At 43.9% G+C, this 18,817-nt stretch overlaps 2 long non-coding RNA genes across 2 annotated transcripts; both read left to right on the forward strand.

Moving 5' to 3' along the window:
- The first annotated feature begins 417 nt into the window (after positions 1 to 417).
- Positions 418 to 3,975, forward strand: LOC309642490. The gene is made up of 3 exons (XR_014253231.1): positions 418 to 501; positions 1,242 to 2,689; positions 3,270 to 3,975. It is a non-coding gene; the product is annotated as an uncharacterized lncRNA (long non-coding RNA).
- A 3-nt stretch (positions 3,976 to 3,978) lies between these two features.
- On the forward strand, positions 3,979 to 7,193 carry LOC309642491. Its single transcript, XR_014253232.1, has 2 exons — positions 3,979 to 4,366; positions 6,107 to 7,193. It is a non-coding gene; the product is annotated as an uncharacterized lncRNA (long non-coding RNA).
- The last annotated feature ends 11,624 nt before the right edge of the window (positions 7,194 to 18,817 follow it).

The raw sequence follows: 18,817 nt of genomic DNA on the forward strand, positions 1-18,817 counted from the left end.
GCCGGTGACTCGAGATATTGGAGGTTTATGACCTGTTGGTCCTATCTCATCACCCTCTCTCCTCCCCTCAGACTCTGGACCCAAGTATGTGCACCTTGTCTCCTGCCTTTCACTGTTCACAGCTGTGCTAATTGTGCTTCAGGCAGCTCTCCTCTTTCCTCTCAGTGATTTTTGTCCCCTTCCTTCAGTAAAATAACCCTTCTTCTACTCTCTGCCTCATTCACGTTCACTTGGGAACCCAAATTCACCCCAGAGCTTGGTATTCCCATTCCTGTAAGTCCTGGCCTGCAACGAGAATCAGGGCCGTCCACCTCCAGAGATCGCAAGAGTAGTGGAAAGCCCTTTAGGAGCTCCAGAGTAATCTTTCTTTCTCATTTCCTTCTAATGATTTTTTCTCAAGTACCAGCATTCAAAATAAAAAAATTTTAATGTTATTATGATAGCCATAAGAAGGAATGAAGTACTGACACATACAACTTGGGTGACCTTGAAGACATTATGGTGAGTGAGAGAAGCCAGTCATAAGAGTCCACATATTGCATGATTCCATTTATGTGAAATGTCCGGTACAGGGGAATCTATAGAGACAAAAGTAGCTTAGTGGTTGCTCAGGGCTGGGGGAGAGGGAGGGGGTGGGGGAAATAGGAGGGTGATAGCTAAAGGTTTCTTTCTGAGGTGATAAAACTGTTCTAAAATTGACTCTGGTAATGGTTGTACATACATGTGAGTGTATGAAAACCACTGCTTTTAGCAGTGCCTCACCTATTATAGGTGTTCCATATTATATCAATATATATAGTTATTATATTATTATATACATACAATATTATAGCAATTGCTCCTTTCTCTGTGAATGCATGTTATTTCATCAAGTGCATTATGGATTAATAGTTCTCAAACTATAGTAATATCTTGAGTTACACAGACCTTTGGGAAATGCCTCATTCTAGATATTTGAAGTTTCTGGATAGCTAAGATTTAAATTTTTATGTACCAATGTGTTTCTAAACACATTTTAAAATTTAAACAACCTAAAAGAATGAGCTTTATAAAACAATTTCAGCGGTTTCCAAATTCCTTTCTAAACTTACGAATATACATGACACACCTTTAATCAGACTGTGCAAACTATTTTGTGTTCTCTTAAAATACTCCTTCATTTACATACTTCCATGTATTGACACAGCCCACAGAGTGACCATTTTTAATGTGTTTGTGTGCTTTGTGGATTTCCATACCAGTCACAGGAAGAACAGCTGAGGAAAGAAATGAAGGAATCTGGCTCTGAGCCCTCGCCAGAACGTCTGGGATCCCAAGTCCTTGCACAGGGTGGATCATATATTCTACCGGGGCCGTTAACTTTTTCCACTGCAGCTGCTGGTGCCAGTTTCCACCCTGCCTGCTACTGCAGGACAGTTGTGATCTTGTTCGCCAACACCATCCCATTTGTGGTGGCTGCCCGGCTCTGTGCTGGAAAGGATTGTGAGGCCAAGTTCAGGCTCATCAGGAGGGAGGCCTCTGATTTACTACCAGCGTCTGCATTGGCTCCATTTCCAAGTACTGCCTTCCTTCCCCGCTGCTCCCAGTCATATTGAGATGACATTAAATGACTCCAGGGTGGCGCTCGAGTTCCAGCGAACAGGACCTGGGCACTCAGCGAGCTTCCCGGTCGGACAGCTCAATCTTGTCACCTTTGTTGCATATATCCGATTACAATATATTTGCAAGCACAGACATTTATAGGTACTGTGTTTGTGTCCTGGACTTCCACCCTGACCCAGGAATTAATTTATGTAAAAGAATATATTTTTTGGAGGAGTCGATCATTAACTTCCCTGTTTCTGTTATTTCTAATTTTATTGCATTATGACCCAGAAATGTGATGTGTAAAATTTTTGTCCTTCTCACTAAGTATAGCCTCCTGTTTTCAGAATATGACCAAAGGTAAATTTGTTTGCAAGGCTGTTGGCTCAGTTTTTTAAAAAATTCATTTTGTTACCACAATCTTTTGGGTTTCTACATACAGGTCAGTTATGTTTTCTTTTGGGTACTTTAAAACAAAACAAAACAAAACATTTCAGGCCCTTCACTCTCTCTTAGGCTTTCTCCCTAGATTCTATGATCTAATACCTGTTTTGTCAGTTAAGACTGCTTTCAGCTCTATATACTAACAGTCCCTCTAAGGGCCTGACCGAGGTGTGGGCTCTGCGGCCAGCCGGGTCCAGAGGGAAGATTTACCGAAGCCCAAGGTGGGGCGGGGTTGGCGGGGGGGTGGGGGGTGGGTAAGGTGGCATTCAGAAGGCAAGTTCCAGGTCCCCAGGTACCAGGTACCGTATTTGTATTTTAGGCAGTGTTTTTAACGTTTCAGATACCCATCGGGGTGCTTCCGTGTGCGCTCCCGAAAGGCCTAAGGAACCGCCGAGCCCCGTGCTCTGGCCACACTGCTAACGCCCGCCGGGCGGGGAGCTGGAGGAGTGGGCGGAGCGGCGGGGCAGGCGGAACAGCAGCTGAGCTAGCCGAGCCCCAGGTACCCCGGGCAGTCCTGCGCGGGCAGCCGGAGGCGCAAGCCCCTTGGTGGCCCGCGAGAAATCCAGTCTCACCACCAGCATCTCGTGGAGACGTACCTGTCTGCAGGGTGAATCCAACCATCCTGGGCACGCCGGCCGCGCTAGGACTCTGCCGGCGGGAGGTGCTGGCAAACAACACGCACTCTCCCCGGCGTTGCAGGACCACCCTCGGCCCACACCCAGGGGCAGGGCGGGCGGCGGGGCCCTCGCCGCGCATTCTGGGAGTTGTAGTCTCTTTGGCGCTGCAGCCGAAGCTTGCTGGGCTGCAGGACTACAATTCCCAAGATGCATAGGGCGTGGGGGTGGGGCGGTGCCCGACCCTGGCGCACACTGACGGGCGGGGCTGTTGGAAGCCCCCCTGCTTGCGGTCTCTGGTCCTTCCTCAGTACCCCGTGAAGTGAGTCTCGGGGAGGAAAGTGAGGGGCGAGGCCGGCGGTAGGGAGTTAGGAGGGTGTAAAGGCTGCGACGTGCAGCCGCCGGCCCGCCCCGTGCAGGCCGAAATCAGGTCTTCGCCTTTGCCCGGCATCAGGTCTTGGCCCGCGCCCCTTCCCGCCACCGCCCCCATCCGCAGCTTCGTTCTTTCTCCCGTCCGTGTGCCCAGTCCAGACCCAGGAAACTACGTTTTTATTTTCTAAACTGTTTATGGGAACTGGTTTGATATCTGAGAAACTTTACATTTTGCTCGCTTCTCTTTTCCACCAGCCAAAGTGCACCGTTTCGGGGAGAAATTCGTCGTAGTGGCTCTGCTCGAAAGCACAACTTGAAGAGCGGTTGGGGGGACGTGGACTGTGGCTTCGTGAAAATATCACCCACACCGAGCGCCATTTTCGGAGATTTGGAAGTAGAGGCGTTTGATTTGCCCAGGGTGTGCTGAGAGAGATGAGTCTCCCCAATTCCCAAGCAAGTATCTAGTAGGCCGTTGTCACCAACCCATTTAAGTGGCGTGGTCTCCAAAAATATCAACCTAAAGATGATAATGGTTTAAGCTTTTTTTTTTTTTTTTTTTTTTTAACGCTTTAAAATGACCTGCTTAACCTTAACTCAGGCCTGACTGGCCATTTTCTCAGAGACACAGGTGATGACCCCGCTTCTTAGGAGCAGGCTGGTGTTCCCACTTTGGGAGAATGGTTTTCAAGGTGTGGAGGGCTTAGCAGCATTTAAAACCCATCAAGTGTAAAGTCTCTGGGTGGAAAGCTCATCAGAGACAGCAGTTAGGGGTGTGTACCTTAACTTCTCCATTCTGACCTGTTGAATTTTTCTGTCTAGAAATGGAAATATCCGGGAGCACGTCTCCTTCCACGTAATCTCTTAGTAACTGATGTCTCTAAATTCTTTATGCTGTAAGGGACAGTTCTTTTGATCCGGCATAGCACCAGGATAGACAAATCTAGGGATATTCAGTTGTACATATTTCTCACCTCATTCCCAGCCCATCAAATGCCCCTGTGGGTTGTCATCTCCTGCATGGTTCCCTTGGCCAAGAGCCACCTCTCTATTTCTTGATCTCCCAGAGCACGTGTCACTCCAGTGGTGTGTTTAGGTTCAGAGCTTTTCTGCACACATCTTCCTTCTCCTCCTACATTCTAAGTCTAGAGGGCAGGTCAGATTCTCCAATCGCCCACTCTCCTCAGGTTCCTAGTGGAGTGACTCTGCTCTCATATCTTGGGGCTGATTTGGAACTTGAAGGTACATCACTACCCTGGGGAGACCCGTCGTGGGGGATTGAAAAAGCGTCCAGATGCTCTATTCTTTCTCTCTCGAACTGATGTAGACCACCAGCCGAAGCAGGGAGTCAGGAGGTATTTTTGTTTCTCTTATATGTATATTCTCAGTATGTTTCTCTTATAATCTGTAAAAATGCATGTCAGATGAGAGGAAATGATGTAATAGGGAACAATTTAGGAGGTATCAGTTGAAGTTAGAAGTAAGATTTATTGCCATAAATTCTTTTGAATAATCTGGTGTCGATTAGTTTTTTCCAACTATCTCTGCCAGTTAATAACTATGTTAAACAATTTTCCATCTCAAATTAAAATAAAAATCTGATATAAAAGACGGGTTTTAGAAGGCTGAGTTGAGGAATTTATGTGACTGGGGAAATGGACTTGTAGATCTTCAAGGAACAAGTGTCAAGAGGTTTCTAGGGCAGGAAAAAAAGACCTACAAATTCCTGAGGCAGCTTTCTCAGGTTTAGAGCAAGGGAAACAGTAACTCGGCAACCCACCCAAAAAGCTACACTGAAGGGGTTAAGGCTGTGCTCAGATTCTTTCAGCATAACCTGCATGCCCTTGGGGACCACTGAGAGCATATTCAGAATCTAGATTAGGGGAAAACGTCTCTCTTCTGGGTGCAAAGTTACTTCTGTACTCATCCTAACACAAACAATTTAGCAGGAAGCCAGTGTGACCCACCCATTTCCGCAGAGAAGACTGGAGGCCAAAGATCATTATTTTCTTTTTTTTTTATTTTTTAAAATTTATTTATTTATTTTATTTCTGGCTGCATTGGGTTTTCGTTGCTGTGTGCGGGTTTTCTCTAGTTGTGGCGAGCAGGGGCTAATCTTCATTGTGGCGCATGGGCCTCTCATTACGGTGGCTTCTCTTGTGGAGCACAGGCTCTAGGTGCCTTGCAGGCTCAGTAGTTGTGGCTCATGGGCTCTAGAGCGCTGGCTCAGTAGTTGTGGTGCACGGGCTTAGTTGCTCCATGGCATGTGGGATCTTCCTGGACCGGGGCTCGAACCCGTGTCCCCTGCATTGACAGGCGAATTCTTAACCACTGACCCACGAGGGAAGCTCCAAAGATTATTATTTTCATCCCTTATAATTGGAGAAAGGTTTGTCTTGTTTTCCTGTCACCCAGGATTGAGGTTTTCCTCCCCCTTTGGGAGTGGCACCTCTAGACCCAGAGTGCTTCTCACCAGAAAGCTCCCTCCCAAGTCCCTTCCTTCTGTAATGTTTGTTGACCTTCTGGTTTATACTCAGTACCGTTACTTGTGGAGGTTTGTGAAAACAGAAGGAATCAGTGTCACAATTTTTCCCTTTGAGGAGAAGGTGTTTAAGAAGGGCTCTGCCTACTTTGGCCTCATTCACTCCTGGACAAACTATTACAGGCGAAGGAGCTGGATGAACATGCGGGATGGGATGGAATCTGGTCGGTGGGGACCCTGGCCCTGAGGAGAGAAGCCACCTGGGAACCTGCTGGTCTGGGGGCTCCTGTCCCCCATCTTTCACTCCCACACTCCCTGGGCCCCCATGTGCCAGTTTGGGAAGGTGTTGCTCGTAGGGCACTGGCTGTCTTTGAGCAGAGCTTGACAGGAGCCGTTTCCTCTAATGATGAATGGGAAGCTCTTCTCCAGAAAATGCACTGCTTTATGGAAACAATTATTTTCTTGCATATAACTAGCCCTGGGCCCCATTTATGGAATAGCAGCTCATTCCTTGCTTCTGTGGTGTGACTCTTCTTACTGTAGCACAGGGGAGACTCGTGGAAAAGGTGACTGGGGCGGGATTGACTTTTTTCTCTTTTAACATCCATGTCAGGAGGCCAGAGGAGCAGTGAGCAGCAAGCTGAATGGAAAGAACTGCCGAAACCCACCATAATCACCTGAACGCCATCAGCAGAGGAAAGATACTAGGAATCTGAGCTCTCTGTTAGCATCTGTGCTCTTGCTGAGGCGAACACAGGAACGGAAACCAAGGATATTCCTGCAGACTTTCCTTGTATAACTCAACTAATGAGGAAAGTTGGAGTCCTCTCCTTCCCAAGAACTCTCATTTCAGATAACAGCTGGCAGGCTTTGAGGCAGTATGTTTGCTAAATCTGTGACTGTCTTGGCTCTGAGGCTGTGCTGCCTGGTGCAGTCTCCTGGCTAAGAGACCCAGGTGCAAGTTGGAGGGCTTGAGAATGTAGGGCAGTCTCTTGAATCTATAAGCAGCCAGAATTTGCCCTGTTACTCCAGCAGGCCTCAATCTCTTTGTTCCTTAAGACTAGTTGTGGGCATATAATACCTTCTGAACTTCCAAAACTTTCTCAACTGCTAAACATTGCCCCTGTTTCATTTTGAATCCATTCTAAAGTTCTCAGTGTAAAAGTACCAGTCAAGGGAGTTCCCTGGCAGTCCAGTGGTTAGGACTCCCTGCTTCCACTGCCAGGGGCCTGGGCTTGATCCCTGGTCAGGAAACTAAGATCTCACAGTCCACGCAGTGCGGCCAAATAAAAACGGGGGGAAAAAACCCAACTATCATCCTTATTAAAAAAAAAAGATTACCAGTCAATATATTTGATTTCAGCACAGACTAGGTGCTCAGGCAGGCTCTCATTTTATATACATTCCATCAGTTAATGCCCACTAAAGACGCTTGAAGCAGGTGTTACTCATATTTTGCAGATAAGATTATAAAAATTAAGTCATCTTCCTGAGACCATGTTGCTAAGTAAGCAGTGAAACCAAAATTACCAGTTAAGTCTGATTCCAGAGCTGGAGATTTTAGTCATCAAGGCATGCCACCTCTCACAAATTCCCTTATTCATGTTTTATTACCAAAATGAGATTAGGAATATGGAAAGGAATTGTTTCAGTTATCCATTGTTATCCATTTGGGGGATTAAAAAACACCCCAAAACCTAGTGGCCTAAAAACAATTTATTATTTCTTCTGACACTGCCAGCTGATCACGAGGCCCTTCTGTTTCACATAGTAGTGGGTTGGCTGGAGGTTCCTAAATGGCCTCACCCCTATCGCCACTGGGGCTGGTCACTGACTTGGAGGTCACTGGGGCTATTGACCCAAGGTCTTACTTCTCTCCTATGTGGGCTGCTCTGCATGGCTACTTGGGCTTCCTCAGAGCTTGATGATGGGGTTCTAAGGAACAATCCAGGAAGACAAACCCCATTGGGATCATGCCTATCAAGCCCCACCCCCCTTGGAATGTATTTCCTAATGGCTCAGTGGCCAAAGTTCGTCTTGTGGCGAACTGTGGGAGACTCTACAAGAACATAAATCTCGGGGTGGGGGTGCGGTTCATTGGGGGCCACCAAAGTCATAGTCTCTCATGGGCATTCTGTGATAATATTTTGTTTGGCTGAGAAGCTTCCTTCCTTTTCTCTCAAGCTAATAGCAAATATCAATCAGAATTTCGTATTTTGTTTCCAGCCCTTTGCATGTAAGTTTATACCAGAAACGTTAGTGATGTTCAGGCTGTTGAGCTAATCCATGATAGGCTTGTAAACTTTTTCTTTTTTTTAATTTTTAATTTAATTTAATTTATTTTTTATACAGCACGTTCTTATTAGTCATCCATTTTATACACATCAGTGTATACATGTCAATCCCAATCTCCCAATTCATCCCACCACCACCCCCACCAGCCGCTGCTTTCCCCCCTTGCTTTCCATACGTTTGTTCTCTACATCTGTGTCTCAATTTCTGCCCTGCAAACCGGTTCATATGTACCATTTTCCTAGGTTCCACATATATGCGTTAATATACGATATTTGTTTTCCTCGTTCTGACTTACTTCACTCTGCATGACAGTCTCTAGATCCATCCACATCTCAATAAATGACCCAATTTCGTTCCTTTTTATGGCTGAGTAGTATTCCATTGTATATATGTAACACATCTTCTTTATCCATTCATCTGTCGATGGGCATTTAGGTTGCTTCCATGACCTGGCTATTGTAAATAGTGCTACAATGAACATTGGGGCGCATGTGTCTTTTTGAATTATGTTTTTCTCTGGGTATATGCCCAGTAGTGGGATTGCTGGATCATATGGTAATTTTATTTTTAGTTTTTTAGGAACCTTCATACTGTTCTCCATAGTGGCTGCATCAATTTACTTTCCCACCAAGAGTGTAAGAGGGTTCCCTTTCCTTGCCTCCATTCTTTTCCGAGATCCTGGATCATCTTCACTATCATTATTCTGAATGCTTTTTCTGGAAGGTTGTCTATCTCTGCTTCACTTAGATATTTTTCTGGGGTTTTACTTGTTCCGTCTTCTGGGACATAAACCTCTGCTGTTCCATTTTTTCTAAGTTTCTGTGATTGTGTTTTCCATTCTGCAGGCTGCAGGATTGCAGTGCTTCTTGCTTCTGCTGTCTGCCTTCTGGTGCATGAAGCTATCTGAGAGGTTTTTGAAAGCTTCCTGATAGGAGGGACTGGTGGTGGGTAGAGCTGGGTCTTGATCCTCTGGTGGGCAGGGCTGTGCTCAATAAAACCTTCATCCTCTTGTCTGATGATGGGTGGGGCTGTATTCCCGCCCTATTGGTTGTTTGGCCTGAGCAACCCAGTACTGGAGCCTACAGGCTGTTTGGTGGTGCTGATGGCCTCCAGGAGGGCTCATGCCAAAGAGTACTTCCCAGAACTGCTGCTGCCAGTGTCTTTGTCCCCACAGAGCTTCCACCCACCTTTGCAGGAGACCCTCCAGGACTAGCAGGCAGGTCTGGCCCAGTCTCTTATAGCGTCACTGCTTTTATCCCTTGGGTTCTGTTGTGCACAAGACTTTGTGTGTGCCCTCCAGGAATGGAGTTTCTGTTTCCCTCAGTCCTGTGTAAGCCCTGCAGTCAAATCCCACTGGCCTTCAAAGGCAGATTCTCTGGGGACTCCTTCTCCCATTGCTGGACCCCCAGGCTGGAAGCCTGACGTGGGGCTCAGAACTTTCACTCCAGTGGGAGAACTTCTGTGCTATAGTTGTTTTCCAGTTTGTGGGTTGCCCACCCGGCAGATGTGGGATTTGATTTTATCACGATTGTGCCCCTCCTACTGTCTCGTTGTGGCTCCTCCTTTGTCTTTTGATGTAGGGTAGATTTTGTGGTAGGTTCTAGCATTTTTTGTGGTTGTTGATGGTTGTTTAGCAGTTAGTTGTGATTTTGATGTTCTCGTAAAAAGGGGTGAGCACACATATTTCTACTCCACCATCTTGAGCTAATGGTTACTAAATCATTTAAATTTTACTGTTGTTTGCATTTTTGAAGGTGAATTCACTGCAATTTATCACGTCAATTTATTCTTTCTTATTGACAATTTTCCTCACATGCTTTGGGAAGTGTTTGTAGACTTGTCTTGAGAGGGCGCTCACACTCCTTTTCCCCTGACCTCTCTGTATCTAGTCATTTCCACCCGTTCTTAGTCCAGAACCAGCCTTTTTGGTGGCACTGGGCTCCTGTGTGGCAATGATTTGGAGAAACTATAAGTGTGGACATGGGCCAACAATCTTGCTGGTCCAGTTTACGCTGCTGAGCTCTCTGCTTTCTCCTGCTCTGACACACAGGCTGGCCGTATCCTGTGGCATACTCTGCAGCTATTTTAAGTTGACTCTCCCTGGTAGGTAACCCCACTCTAGTCGCCCTTCGCTGGTACTGAGCATGGTTTGGTTTCCCTCCACCATTGAAGCATGGTTATTCCCCGTCACACTGTACAGATTCCTCCCTCACTCCTGTCCTCTTCACAAGCTCAGCTCTCTCCCCCTCCCACTCCCCCTCTCTCCCCTTACTGATTGGTTGTCTAGTTCTATTAGTTGGTAGGAAAAGAGTGTTAAAATCTCTAACTATGATTATGGAATTGTTTATTTCTTCCTTAAGTCTGTCGATTTTTACTTCATATATTCTAAATTTATTATTAATACATACGTATTTATGACTATATCTATTTGAATTTTTCTAATTTAAGTGTTTTTTGGGAGGTGGAGTTAAGATGGTAGAGTAGGAAGACACAGAGTCCGCATCTCCTCATAACTAGGGTACCTACTAGGCACTGGTGGGGGACCTCAGATGCCTAAGGGGATGGGAAGAATCCCCACACGACTGGGTAGGACATGGGAGAAAAAGAGGGGGGAAGAAAAGTGGAGGCGGGATGGGACCTGCACCCCTGTGTGGGGCTGTGGGAGGGGAGGGGTTTCCATGCTCAGAGGGGCCCACTCATGTTGAGGAGATCAGCAGGGATGGTGAGGGGGCTTTGGGGGATTGGAGAGGAACGTGGCCAGCATCTCCCCTGCCTACTCAGGCCCTGGCAAGACTGCTGGGGTCCCGGGCCTGAACCCCCACACCCAGGGGCCACCTCCATTCGCACAGGTCCCAGGCCTGAGCCCCTGCCTGCCAAGGCCTCTTCTGGCTGCATGGGTCCCCGGGTCTGAGCAGCCCCCACCACCAAGGCCTCTTCCAGCCATGCGAGTCCTGGACCTGAGCCTCACCTCCCACCAAAGCCTCTTCTGGCACATGGGTCCTCGGCCCAAGCCCCCTCCTTGCCCGCCTAGGCCTCTTCCCACTGTGCTGGTCCTGTCAGACCTGAGTATGCCCCCCACAAAGCCTCCACGGGCCGCACGGGTCCCAACAGCCCGTGTGCTGCCCCAACAAAGCCTCTTCTGGCCAAGCGGGTCCTGGGCCTGAGCCCAACCTCTGCCAAAGCCTCCTCTGGCCACACAGGTCCTGACAGCCCATATACAAAAACAAAACCCATATATATGTTGTCTACAAGAGACCCACTTCAGACCTAGAGACACATACAGACTGAAAGTGATGGGATGGAAAAAGATATTCCATGCAAATGGAAATCAGAAGAAAGCTGGAGTAGCAATACTCATATCAGATAAACTAGGCTTTAAGATATAGACTGTTACAAGAGACAAGGAAGGACACTACATAATGATCAAGAGATCTACCCAAGAAGACATATCAATTATAAATGTTTACTCACCCAACATAGGAGCACCTCAATACATAAGGCAAATGTTAACAGTCATAAAAGGGGAAATTGACAGTAACACAATAATAGTGGGGGACTTTAACACCCCACTTACACCAATAAACAGATCATCCATTCAGAAAATCAATAAGGAAACATAAGCTTTAAATGACACAATAGAACAGATACACTTAATTGATATTTACAGGACATTCCATCCAAAAGCAGCAGAATACACTTTACTCAAGTACACATGGAACATTCTCCAGGATAGATCACATATTGCATCACAAATCAAGCCTTGGTAAACTTAAGAAAATTGAAATTGTATCAAGCATCTTTTCCAGCCGCAATGCTATGAGATTAGAAATCAATTACAGGAAAAAAAAATACTGTAAAAAACACAAACACATGGAGGCTAAACAATACGCTAGTAAATAACCAAGAGATCACTGAAGAAATCAAAGAGGAAATGAAAATATAGAGAGAAACAAATGACAATGAAAACACGATGACCCAAAACCTATGGGATGCAGCAAAAGCATTTCTAAGAGTGAAGTTTATAGGAATACAATCCTACCTCAAGAAACAAGAAACACCTCAAATAAACAACGTAACCTTACAGCTAAAGCAACTAGGGAAAGAACAAATAAAACCCAAAGTTAGTAAAAAGAAAGAAATCATAAAAATCAGAGCAGAAATAAATGAAAAAGGAACAAAGAAAACAGGAGCAAAAATCAATGAAACTAAAAGCTGGTTCTTTGAGAATATATAGAAAAGTGATAAACTTTTAGCCAGACTCATCAAGAAAAAAAGAGAGGATTCAAATCAATAAAGTTAGAAATGAAAAAGGAGAAATTACAACTGACACTGCAGAAATATAAAGAATCATAAGAGACTACTACAAGCAACATATACCAATAAATTGGACAACCTGGAAGAAATGGACAAATTCTTAGGATGGTACAACCTTCTAAGACTGAACCAGGAAGAAATAGAAAATATAAACAGACCAATCACAAGTAATGAAATTGCAACTGCAATTAAAAATCTTCGAACAAACAAAAGTCCAGGGCCAGATGGCTTCACAGGTGAATTCTATCAAACATTTAGAGAAGAGCTAACACCCATCTTTCTCAAACTCTTCCAAAAAATTGCAGATGAAGGAACACTCCCAAGCTCATTCTACAAGACCACCATCACCCTGAAACCAAAACCAGACAAAGGTATCACACAAAAAAAATACCAACCAATATTACTGATGAACATATATGCAAAAATCCTCAACAAAATACTAGCAAACAGAATCCAGCAACACATTGAAAGGATCATACACCATGATCAAGTGAAATTTATCCCAGGGATGCAAGCATTCTTCAATATATGCAAATCAATCAATGTGATACACCATATTAACAGATTAAAGAATAAAAACCATATAATCATCTCAGTAGATGCAGAAAAACTTTTGACAAAATTCAACACCCATTTATGATAAAAACTCTCCAGAAAGTGGGTATAGAGGGAACCTACCCCATTACAAACCCACAGCAAACATCATTCTCAATGGTGAAAAACTGAAAGCGTTTCTGCTAAGATCAGGAAGAAGACAAGAATGTCCACTCTTGCCACTATTATTCAGAGTAGTTTTGGAAATCCTAGCCACAGCAATCAGAGAAGAAAAAGAAGTAAAAGGAAGCCAAATTTAAAAAGAAGAAGTAAAACTGTCACTGTTTGCAGATGACATGATACTAAACATGGAAAATCCTAAAGATGCCACCAGAAAACTACAAGAGCTAATCAATGAATTGGGTAAAGTTGCAGGATACAAAATTAATGCACAGATATCTCTTGCATTCCTATACACTAACAACAGAAGATCAGAAAGAGAAATTCAAGAAACAATCAAATTTCACAGAATTAGAACAACCCAGGCAGGTCACTTAGACGTTTAATAAGTCTCAGCATCCTCACCTGTAACATGTGGCTTGTGATGCCTCCCTCATAGGATTACTGTGAGGACCATCTATCCTGTGTGTAACGTGTCAGGTACACAGTGTTGCTCCCAAGCAGTAAATCGGATTGTTGTCTACTTCACCACAGAGCACAGAGCCACCTTTGTAGGTGTCTTAATCCATTGAGCTGCTGTAACAGAATACCGTAGACTGGCATGCTTATGAACAACAGAAGTTTATTTCTCACAGTCCTGGAAGGTAGGCATCCAAGATCAAGCAGCCAGCAGATTCAATAAATTCAATACCATTTAAATTCAAGATTCAAGAAATTCAATACCATTGCAACAAAAAGCATAAAATACCTAGGAATAAACCTACCTAAGGAGGTTACAGACCTGTACTCAGGAAACTATAAGACACTGATGAAAGAAATCAAAGATGACACATGGATGGATACATATACCATGTTTTGGATTGGAAGAATCGATATTGTGAAAATGACTATACTACCCAAAGCAACCTATAGATTCAGTGCTGTCCCTGTCAAATTACCAATACATTTTTCACAGAATTAGAGCAAAAAATTTTACAATTTGTATGGAAATACAAAAGACCCCAAATAGCCAAAGCAATCTTAAGAAAGAAAAGCAGAGCTGGAGAAATCAGGCTCCCTGACTTCAGACTATACTACAAAGCTACAGTAATCAAGAGAGTATGGTACTGGCACAAAAACAGAAGTATTGATCAATGGAACAGGATAGAAAGCCCAGAGAGAAACCCACGTACCTATGGTCAACTAATCTATGACAAAGGAGGCAAGAATATACAATGGAGAAAAGACAGTCTCTTCAATAAGTGGTGCTGGGAAAACTGGGCAGCTACATGTAAAAGAATGAAATTAGAACACTCCTTAACACCATACACAAAAATAAACTCAAAATGGATTAAAGACCTAAATGTAAGACCAGACACTATAAAACTCTTAGAGGAAAACATAGGAAGAACACTCTTTGACATAAATCACAGTAAGATCTTTTTTGATCCACCTCCTAGAGTGTTGAAAATAAAAATAAACAAATGGGACCTAATGAAACTTAAAAGCTTTTGCACAGCAAAGATAACCATAAACGAGATGAAAAGACAGTCTTTAGGATGGGAGAAAATATTTTCAAATGAAGCACCTGAGAAGGCATTAATCTCCAAAATATTTAAACAGCTCACATAGTTCAATATAAAAACAACAACAAACAACCCAGCAAAAAATGGGCATAAGACCTAAATAGACATTTCTCCAAAGAAGATACACAGATGGCCAAGAGGCACATGAAAAGATGCTCAACATCACTAATTATTAGAGAACTGCAGATCGAAACTACAATGAGGTGTCACCTCTCACCGGTCAGAATGGCCATCATCAAAAAATCTATAAACAATAAATGCTGGAGAGGGTGTGGAGAAAGGGGAACCCTCTTGCACTGTTGGTGGGAATGTAGATTGATACAGCCACTATGTAGAACAGTATGGAGGTTCCTCAAAAAACTGAAAAAAGAAGTACCATATGACCCAGCAATCCCATTACTGGGCATATACCCTGAGAAAACCATAATTGAAAAAGACACATACACACCAATGTTCATTGCAGCACTATTTACAGTATCCAGGACATGGAAGCAACCTAGTGTCAATTGACAGATGAATGGATAAAGAAGATGTGGTATATACAGTGGAATATTACACAGCCATAAAAAGGAACGAAATTGGGTCATTTGTACAGACGTGGATGGACCTAGTGTCTGTCATACAGAGTGAAGTCAGAAAGAGAAAAACAAATATTGTATATTAATGCATATATGTGGAATCTAGAAACATGGTACAGATGAACCTATTTGCAGGGCAGGAATAGAGATGCAGACGTAGAGAATGGATGTGTGGACATGGCGCAGGGGAGGAAGTGGTGAGTGGGATGAATTGGGAGATTGGGATTTACATATATACACTACCATGTGTAAAACACATAGCTAGTGGGAACCTGCTCTATAGCACAGGGAGCTCAGCTCCGTGGTCTGTGGTGACCTAGATGGGTGGGATGGGGTAGGGGTGGGAGACAGGTCCAAGAGGGAGGGGATATATGTATACATATAGCTGATTAACTTCGTTGTAAAGCAACTATGCCTCAATTAAAAAACAACAATAACAAAAAACACCTCTAAGGAAGATGTAGTAAAAGAAAAGAAATAAGAGGTAGAATCTGGAGACTATAACAAAAGAATAAAGAGACCTGGATAATTTTTAAAGTGTTTTTTTGTAGACAGTATAATGTTGTCTTTAAAAACAGTACAGTTGATAACCTCTACCTTTTATATAGTGTATCCAGTCCATTTACATGTAATTATTGATAAAATTATATTTAAGGCTGCCATCTTGCTGTTTGACCTTTGCTCCATCTAATTTTGTTGTCCCTGGGCCTTCTTTCCTGTCTTCTTTTGAATTATTCAAATATATTTTGAATCCCATTTTAATGCATCCATTGGCTTTTTAGTTATATTCCTTTCCAGTTCCTTTTATTAGCTGCACTGAGAGTAAACATGCTTAACTTTGCAGTCTATTTAGAGTTAACATTATACCGCTTCATCTAAAAATGTAGAAATCTTGTCATTTCTTCCCCCACCTTGTGCTATCCTTTATAATTGCCTTATATATTACATTTACATACTTTATAAACTCTTCAAGACATTTTATATTTTTCGCTTTAAACTGTCAGTGTTTAAAAGAAATGATCTCTTCCTATGTATTTACCATTTCCAAAGCTTGTTATTCCTTCCTGAAGATGCATGTTTTCCTTTGGTATCATTTCCCTTCAACCTGAAGAGCTTTCTTTCACGTTCTTGTAGCACAGGTCTGTTGCCGACAGACACTCACAAATGTCTTTATTTGACCTTAATTCTCTTTTTTTTGGCTGTGTTGCACAGCTTCCTTGACCAGGGTTTGAACCCAGACCACGGCAGTGAAAGTACCGAGTCCTAACCACTGGACCACGAGGGAATTCCCTCACTTTAATTCTTGAAGTAGATTTTCATGGGATATGGCATTCTGGCTGACAGGGTCTCCCCTCCCCCAGGACTTTAAAGATGTCATCCCCCTGCCTTCTGGCTGGTTTGGGAGATGGCAGCTGTGAGTGCCACACCACTACAGAATCCGTCCTCAGGCCCCAGGCCACTCGAGTCTTCAACCCCAGAGTCTGTCTCCCTTGTTTACTCTCCAGAGCCTCCAAGCGGTTGCTTTTACATTTTGTTCAGAGTTTACAGTTTCTGTCGGTGGGAGTGTTGGTCTCTTGGCTTACTCAGCAAGGCCAGGAATGGAACTCAAGAACTCATGTTTTAAATCTCTTTTCTGCACTGCTTCCCTAAAGCAGAGTTTAAAATGGAATATTGAATAAGTTGATTCATTACATATACTTTATCGCATTTGGTAATTACAGTAGTGGTATATTTGAAGGGCAATAGAACATGTCAATTTCTTTTTCAAGTGCCATTTACTTTGACTCTGCAATACTAATTCTTTGTGGTTCTCAGCTTTTAATTCCCTGATTAATCTTCCTGAGGTTCCTCTTGTGACCCCTCTATTTTTGTTTCTCTTTTAAATGCTGGTTCAACATGACCTCAGAGTTTTAAAAAAAATCTATTCCTGATTCCCTAGGTAGTTTCATTAACAACCTGAATGCAAATGCTCCTCCATCAAATCCCCAGAGCTGAACCTCACGAGTTCCTGATCGGTACCCTCCATCTCCTCGAAACATCCAGCTGGTGTCCAGTGCACAGTATGGGTTTCTTATTTGCTTTTGCTCCCAAACGTTCCCTTCTCTTTCTCTCATTTATTTACCCGCTAAATCAATAAATCTTTATTGAGCGTTATGTCCTGCTTTTCATGTTACAGATTTAGTGCTGAGGGAAATGTATACTTCTGGATTTGAATTTGAGCAAGTGACTGACTACATGCTAATAAGCATGTAACTGTATTACCAAGTCCAAGCTCATTCTGCTCACCACACGACAGGCCAATAAATCAGGAGATGAGTTGTTGGATCAAGGAATAATGACTTTCTGGTAACTGACTGTACTGCTGAACTGAATGAATAAGCATTTTCAGAACTCTAATGAAACACTGATGAACTCATAAAAGTGCTAACAAAAGATCAAGATGAAAAAAAAATTAATTACATGGGACTGAGTGAACTGATGAGGATGAGTATAATTTTTGTGACTTTCTGTCTGAATTAAAAAAAAAAAATCCCACAAGGACTCAGAGGCAAAGAATATACAAATCAATTTTCACTGCAAAGTAAAGGAGCTGTTGCAGTGGAGGATTACTGGACTGTATGTCAATATTATGACATAGTATGAGTGTGTTTCATGTTTGGTAATTGCAATCATTGTTGCTTTTGTTGTGGTCATCCATGTACAATGCTTGGTGTCAGTCTATTTATCTCTTGTAAAAATAAAATACAGTGTGTGTGTGTGAAAAAAAAAAAAAAAGAACGTAGACCCCAGATGGCTGGGATCAGAAGGTTGATGATGGTGACTCCTGATTACCTCACCACCAACCAATCAGAAGAATGTCCATGAGCTGATCACACATCCTGCAACACTCTTGCTCACCCTGTCTTTAAAAACCTTTCCCTGAAAAAAAAAAAAAAAAGGAATAATGACTTTAATCAGAAAGCTAGCTGACCGAGAAGATGGCAGACTAGCACCTCGAAAAACCATCTTCTGTCAGTCTGAATTTGGGGTCCTTTTATACAAAAGAGGGGGAGGGGCCAACTGTGGCACCAACGAATGGCTGAGTGGGGCCTCTATAGCTCGTGCCTGCCCCACCCCTGTTACAGACAGAGAGCCCAGAATTCAACCCCTATGGAGGTGGTCAGTTAATTTATGAAAAGGGGCCAAGGACACACCAAGGGGAAGGACAGTCCCCACGATAAACGGGGCTGGGAAACCTGGGCACCACATACCACATGTCATCTACACCACACACCAAACTGACTAAAAACCCAGTTTTCCACATCAAGCCTTCCTGGGTCCTCTGAAGAAGGAACTCCCCCTTCCCCACCCCAAGCAGTCAGTGGCGCACAGAAAGCTACTCCCCACTTTTCCTCACTTCTCCTTCCTTTTTCCTCACCTTTTCCTCCTGGCGTCACCTGCGTCCTCAGGAAACCAAGCTCCTGTCAGTGTGGATGCAGCCCTACTTTATCAGGAAGACTAAGCCCCGTTTGGTCTTGAAGAACCAGACTCCCATCAGTGTGGACACAGCCCAGTGTTGTCCTGAAGCCAAAACCCCAGTGAATCCTAAGGAGACTGAGCTCCTGTCTGCAGAGGCACTGACCCGGTCATCCCCGCCGAAGCCCTGGAGGTGCCTGAGGAGACGGAACTCATTTCAGCTGCCTGAGGAGCCAAGTCCAAAGGTGGAACGCTCATGCGCATTGGGTCAGAGAGGCGGGCTCGGCCCCCTGTGGACAGTGAGGGCACTGCAGGCCCTGCCTTCCTCACAGCTCACTGGACGCTGGACTCCCTGACGGCAGAACTGCTGAATCTGTTCAACTTTGGGCAGTTGCACTGAGA

Source organism: Balaenoptera physalus (assembly GCF_965194825.1).
Source record: "Balaenoptera physalus genome assembly, chromosome: 14".
Taxonomy (NCBI): domain Eukaryota; kingdom Metazoa; phylum Chordata; class Mammalia; order Artiodactyla; family Balaenopteridae; genus Balaenoptera; species Balaenoptera physalus.